The sequence below is a fragment of the Mus caroli genome, chromosome 4, assembly GCF_900094665.2.
Source record: "Mus caroli chromosome 4, CAROLI_EIJ_v1.1, whole genome shotgun sequence".
Lineage (NCBI taxonomy): Eukaryota > Metazoa > Chordata > Mammalia > Rodentia > Muridae > Mus > Mus caroli.
In genome coordinates this window covers 56,203,323-56,210,321 of record NC_034573.1, presented here as the reverse complement: position 1 = coordinate 56,210,321, position 6,999 = coordinate 56,203,323, and the positions used below count along the sequence as shown (strand labels likewise).

The 6,999-nt window shown below is 39.5% G+C and overlaps 1 pseudogene; it reads left to right on the top strand.

The window, feature by feature from the left end:
* Positions 1–530: 530 nt before the first annotated feature.
* LOC110293329 overlaps positions 531–6,999 on the top strand; it is a 46,809-nt pseudogene continuing 40,340 nt past the window's right edge.

The window sequence follows — 6,999 nt, the reverse complement described above, 5'->3', positions numbered from 1 at the left end:
AAAACCAATGCTCATACACATGAAATACAAATGAATCTTTTCTAAAAATTGAGTAACTCAAGTACTTCCATACTCACCTTAAAGCAAACATTCTATGCATACTTGACCTTCCAGTTCTGTTCCAACCCCCTCCAAAACGGACTTTCTGATTCCAAGCCAGATCCAAAGTTGCATCTAGTTCCAGATTGCAGCTCTCATGAACACCCACTGTTCTTTTGGGAACATGTTTTGAGAAATGGAAGACTACTAAATCAATCCATAGGTGATGAAATTGCCAAGTTTGAAAAGGGGAGGAACAATCCTTGGCCTATCATCAATAAGTGAGAAAACATTTCACAAAGCCTGTCAGAGGTAGATCAGCCATATACCGAAGTAAAAACAAAAAACAAACAAACAAACAAAAAAACCCAAAACCTACTGAACCCAGAGAGTATAGAAGGACAAGCAAAGGACCTGGGGAGTGGAGTGTAGGCACCATCACCAGAAAGATGTGGTGATCTGACAGACAGATAATTCTATTCCCTACCAAAATGAAGCCGCTGCTGCTGCTGTGTTTGGGACTGACCCTAGTCTGGGTCCATGCAGAAGAAGCTAGCTCTGAGGGACAGAACTTTATATAGAAAAGGTATGATCAGTGAATTGTAACTTCTGACTCAGAATGTGCTTTGGGGAATTTTTCAAGCTAAGTAGGTCCTTTGAGGAGATGGGTAAGGTGCCCTAATCTATTAGACAAATGAATGGCTCCAGAGCTTGAAGTAAGACCAGCTATTCAGATCTAACAATATTTAGGGACCTCTGTTCTCACTGAGAGTCAGGGGCAGTATGCTAAGTATTGTGACAACTGGCATGAGATTTATCCATGTATGCTCAGGCCCTAACCCATAGGCTGCAGTTCAAGTGGAAACATGTGCATGTGGTATCCATGCTCCTTCTCCCTTAAACATTGGCTTATCTATTACAGATTAATGGGGAATGGTATACTATTATCCTGGCCTCTGACAAAAGAGAAAAGTTGGAGGAATATGGCAGCATGATACTTTTTGTGGAGCACATCCATGTCTTGGAGAATTTCTTAGCTTTTAAATTCCAATCTGTATAAGTGAGATGTTTCTAACTGAGTAAGAGGAAATGAAAACCTGGTATGGTTTCACACCTACAAACACACGGGGTTGGGGAGAGAGATGTCTCTCAGTATGCACTTGTGTACACACATACTGAGTCTGTATCCAAAACAAGAATGCTCCATGTGACACTGAACCAAGGTCTCATAACCAGGGGTTTTTCAAAAGTCAGAGACAAGAGTTGGTGACAGGAATTTATTTGCTAGGAGTTTGATAAGGAAAGATCAGAGACACTTCTGAAACCACATTAATAAGATAGTATATCACAAGTTAAGATTATGTGATCATGAATAATTTTTATTACTTGTTGTTAGCCAAAGAAATTCACCCCTTTCTACTTCTCTTTCCCTGCAGTAAAGACGATAATAATAATTCTCCTCTGTGGATCTGGGAACCACATCAGGCTCCATTACAGAGTGCTAATTTGAGGCAGATGGTGGAAATCTGGCTGATAATCTACACCACTGGCTGAAACACGGCACTGGTGAAACTTGGAAGGAGTTGCAGTTGTAATAAGGATGAGAAGTGATTGTCGTTTTCTTTTATTAAAATAATAGGCAAATTTGTGATTGCTAAAGCATCAGATATAAAGGACATAATGTAAATAAAAGCCTTTTTCTAATTTTACAAAAACAGTCAAAAGATAAATAGAATCAGAAACTGGAGATATGTATACTGTATTGGGACAAGAAGCCATGCAGATCAAAATACCTCATGCAACAGCTCACTCTGTTTTAAAGTATAGATGAAGATTGCTCTGAAATATCTTTGGTTTCTGACAAAACCCAAAAGGCTGGTGAATATTCTGTGACATGTGAGCATATAAAATTATCTATCTATCTATCTATCTATCTATCTATCTATCTATCTATCTATCTATCTATCTACAAGATGATTAGTGAACTATAATACCTTTAGTGTGTCTTTGTGTGTGTGTGTGTGTGTGTGCTTTTGGAGTTTAAATGTAGGAACTTGTATCTACTAGTCAAATGGGTGCCATCCAGTAGCTAACACCTTGTGGCAGGCAAGTGGGATAAGTAGGGGGAGATGGAATCTATATGATACTGCCTGTTGGCTAGCAATGGTGCACATCGCTCAGAGTGTAGCACCAGATAATTTAATACAGCAAACAAATAAAGGAAGAAACATAAGCCGGGCGTGGTGGTGCACGCCTTTAATCCCAGCACTCGGGAGGCAGAGGCAGGTGGATTTCTGAGTTCCAGGACAGCCAGGGCTACACAGAGAAACCCTGTCTAAAAAAAAAAAAAAAAAAAAAAAAAAAGGAAGAAACATGTTGCTGGAAGCTGCTGAGGGAGGTAGGTAAGCCTAGGAGAGGATGAGAGAGTGGTGCTCCTGTGGCTGACTGTTCACTAGTGGTCTGGACCTCTCAGAGTCCCTTTTCTTAGAAGTTACTTCTTGAAGTTCAGAAAGCTAAAGACAGAAAGGCTCTGACACTTCACCCATTTTTTCCAGGATATGTATTTTAGGGATTTTATGTTCGGCAAAAAACAAGAAATGGGTTTCCATCATTTCCTGCAGAACAAAGAATTTCTGAGCCGTGTTCCTTTTCCTCCAAAGATGACGGATTCAATACATTACTATACTTAATACAGACTATGATAATCATATAAGGTTTCATCTCATTAACGAAAAGGATGGGGAAACCTTCCAGATGATGTCGCTCTATGGTAAAGCATTTTCACACAGACACTGTTCTTGGAGTGGGAAAAGAAGAAAGAACCTCTAGCTTTAATATGGTCTTCCCTGCATGGTCCTGCCTCATTCTCACCTCCTGAAGATTGATGCCCACCTCCATCATTCCTTGAGCATAGTGATGGAAGCACTCTGAAATCTCTCGATATGACAGAAGGATATTCTATGGATGCTAAATCCAGGATAGAGCTATTCCAATGTCTGAAAATCAAGTTGCCAAACATTTTCCCATCCTTATGAGAAAGTCCCTGTCCCCTCACTCTGGCTGTGGTCAATGCACAGTATACAACTGCTACACTCACTGATGCTCTACTCACAGACTTGACAATGCTATCATACCTCAAAAGACCACAACCCAGAGAAAGGTATTGAAAATTTTTGGTTATACCCAGGTGAACATGGCAGCTTCAGTCCACCCTAAATCCTCTCCATTTCAACACCAAACACTTTGTAGAACTGAGATGTGAAATGGAGAAAACATTCAAAGTCAAGGAAGAAATTTGAAACCTCAGACAGAGCAATCCCTTTGTAAAGGAAGAAGACAGGGAAGAGGTGAGGGTTGCTACAATAGAACTGTACAATTCTTTGTGATCTGAGAGTAGATTACAGCTAAGGGGGCATAGAGGGTTGGGAACAACTGTCACAGAGGCCCAAGTATGCCATATTAACATGCACCCTCTGAGGAGCAAGGACTGAAGCACAGTGATTTTGATTAAAAATCCCCAACCTTACATGGCATCCAACGAGAAGGCAACTACCTGTAGCTGCAGAAGTGACAGGACCAACCATTCTAAAGATCAAAGCAGCTGCTATCACCTAAGGACTGGCCTGACTGCTAGATCTAGGACTTTCCACTTGACAAAGCTGGCTTGATGCTCATAGTTGGCCTGAATGTCTTATCAGGAATAAATAACCTCACAAAATATCAACATTAGGCATCATCATCCTGAGATTGCAGACAAAAGATAATTTTGCCAACTAAAATGGTGTCTGTCCTCTGGCTAAAATCTTTTACAGCTAATTCTTTACCAGTTGCAGAGTTCACTTTATGTTTGTGTCCATTTATTATAAATAGGATATAATGGGCTATCTAATCACTGTAGTTTAATTACCCAATTGCACCTAACCTAGAGCTGCCTGAGACATCCCTGAACCCTACAGGAGTTCCTTGCTTCATTCCTTTTATAAAGATTGTCAGCTGTGCACAGATACCGACAGGAAAGAGCCATTCTTTCAGGAGTGCTTTTACTCCTGGGCCATGAGATATCCACTTTCTCTCCATTAACTCTCCTCAGAAAGACTGGCAAAGAGTGCACTGGGAACAGAAACAGTGGATCGGCTGGGACAGGATCCTTTCAGTCACCATATACAAACAGAGCTTGGGCTGCTCCACAACCCTCTGTACACAAGTTCATCAAGGAGTGAGCTGTTCTCCCAGGAGTACTGGCACAGGCTTACAGATGCACAGAAGGGACAAGGTCCAGCCAGGGATAGCATGTCCATTTAACACCAGATGTAACCAGATGGCAAAAGGCAAGGGGAAGAACCTTACAAACAGAAACAGAGGCTACTTGGCGTCATAAGAACACAGTTATCCCACCACAGCAAGTCCTGGATACACCCAACAACTCGAAAAGCAAGGTTAGGATGTAAAATCACATCTCATGATGCTGATAGAGGATTTTAAGAAGGATATTAATAACTCCCTTGAAGAAATATGGGAGATCAGATTAAAAAGGGAGAAGGATTTAAAGAGGAAACACAAAATCCCTTACAGAATTACAGGACAACCCAAAAAGGTGAAGGATTTGAACAAAACCATCCAGGATCTAAAAATTGAAGTAGAAACAATAAAGAAATCACAAAGGGAGAAAACTTGAGAGATAGAAATCCTAGGAAAGAGATCAGGGATCATAGATGCAAGCATCACCAAAAGAGTACAAGACATAGAAGAGAGAATCTCAGGTACAGAAGATACCATAGAAAACATTGACACAACAATCAAAGAAAAAGCAAAATGCATAAAAGATCACAACTCAAAACATCCAGGAAATCCAGGATACAATGAGAAGACCAAATCTAAGGATAATAGGTATAGAAAAGAGCAAAACGTCCCAACTTACAGGGCCAGTAAATATTTTAAACAAAATTATAAAAGAAAACTTCCCTGACCTAAAAAAAAAAAAAGATACCCATGAACACACAGGAAGCAGACAGAGCACCAAATATATTAGTCCAGAAAAGAATTTCTTCCTGTCACATAATATTCAAAACACCATATGCACAAACAAAGGAAGAATATTAAAAGCAGTAAGAGGAAAAGGCCAAGTACCACATGAATGCAGACCATTCAGAAATACATAAGACTTCTCACCAGAGACTATAAAAGCCAGAAGATCCTGGGAAGACATCATACAGACCCTACTACGCCCAGCAAAAATCTCAATTACCATAGATAGAGAGACCAAGATATTACATGATAAAAACAAATTTATACAATATCTTTGAACAAATCAGGCTCTTTAAAGGATAATAAAAGGAAAACTCCAACAAAAGAGGTGAAACTAAACCCTAGAAAAGTCAGGTATGCCCTAAAGAAATAGAAGCAGTCAATAATAGTCTCCCATCCAAAAAAAGCCCAGGACCTGATGGGTTTTGTGCAGAGTTCTATCTGACCTTGAAAGAAGATCTAATACCAATACTCCTTAAAATAGTCCAAAAATAGAAAAGGAAGGAACAATACCCAATTTGTTCCATGGAGCCATAATTATCTTCATATTTAAACCACACAAAGAATGAACAAAGAAAGAGAAATTCAGGCCAATGTTCCTTATGAATATCTATGAAAAAAAATACTCAATAAAATTCTCAAAAACCTAATCCAAGAACACATGAAAATCATCAACAATCAGGATCAACTAGGCTTCATCTCAGTAAAGCAGGGATGGTTCATTACATGGAAATCCATGAACATAATCAACTATATAAACAAACTCAAAGGAAAAAATACACATGATCATTTCATTAGATTTTTGAAAGCATTAGACAAAGTCCAACACCTGTTCATGATAAAAGTCTTGGAAAGATCAGGAATTCCAGGCCCATACCTAAACATAGTAAAAGCAATACACAACAAACCAGTAGCCTACATTAAGCTAAATCGAGAGAGTCTTGAAGCAATCTCACTAAAATCAGACACTAGACAAGGATTCTCCCCCCCGCCCCGTACCTATTCAATATAGTACTCAAAATCCTAGCCAGGGCAATTTGACAACAAAAGGAGGTCAAAGGGATGCATATTGGAAAGGAAGAAGTCAAAATATCACTATTTGCAGATGATATGAGAGTGTACTTAGTTGACCCCCAAAATTCCACCAGAGAACTCCTAGACATGAGAAACAACTTCAGCAAAGTGGCTGGATATAAAATACACTCAAACAAATCAGTGGCCTTTTTCTACTCAAAGGATAAAGAGGCTGAGAAAGAAAGTAGGGAAACAACACCTTTCACAATAGTCACAAAATATAAAATAACTTGGTGTGATTCTAACTAAGCTAGTGAAAGATCTTTATGACAAGAACTTCAAGTCTGTGAAGAAAGAAACCAAAGATCTCAGAAGATGGAAAAATCTCCCATGCTCATAAATGGCAGGATTAATATGGTGAAAAATGACCATCTTGCCAAAAGCAATCTACAGATTCAATGCAATCCTCATCAAAATTCCAACTCAATTCTTCATAGAGTTAGAAAGAACAACTTGCAAATTCATCTGTAATAACAAAAACCTTGGATAGCAAAAACTATTCTCAACAATAAGAGAACTTCTGTGGGAATCAACATCTATGACCTCAAGCATTACTACACAGCAATTGTGATTAAAAACTGCATGGTATTGGTACAGTGATAGGCAGGTAGATCAATGGAATAGAATTGAAGACCCAGAAATGAACCCACACACCCATGGTCACTTGATCTTTGACAAAGGAGCTGTGATGGTTTGTATATCCTTGGACCAGGCACCATCTGGAGGTGTGGCCTTCTTGGAATAGGTGTGACCTGGTTGGAACCGGTGTGTCACTGTGGGTGTGGGTATAAGATCCTCACCCTAGTTGCCTGGAAGTCAGTCTTCCACTAGCAGCCTTTGGATGAAGACATAGAACTCTCA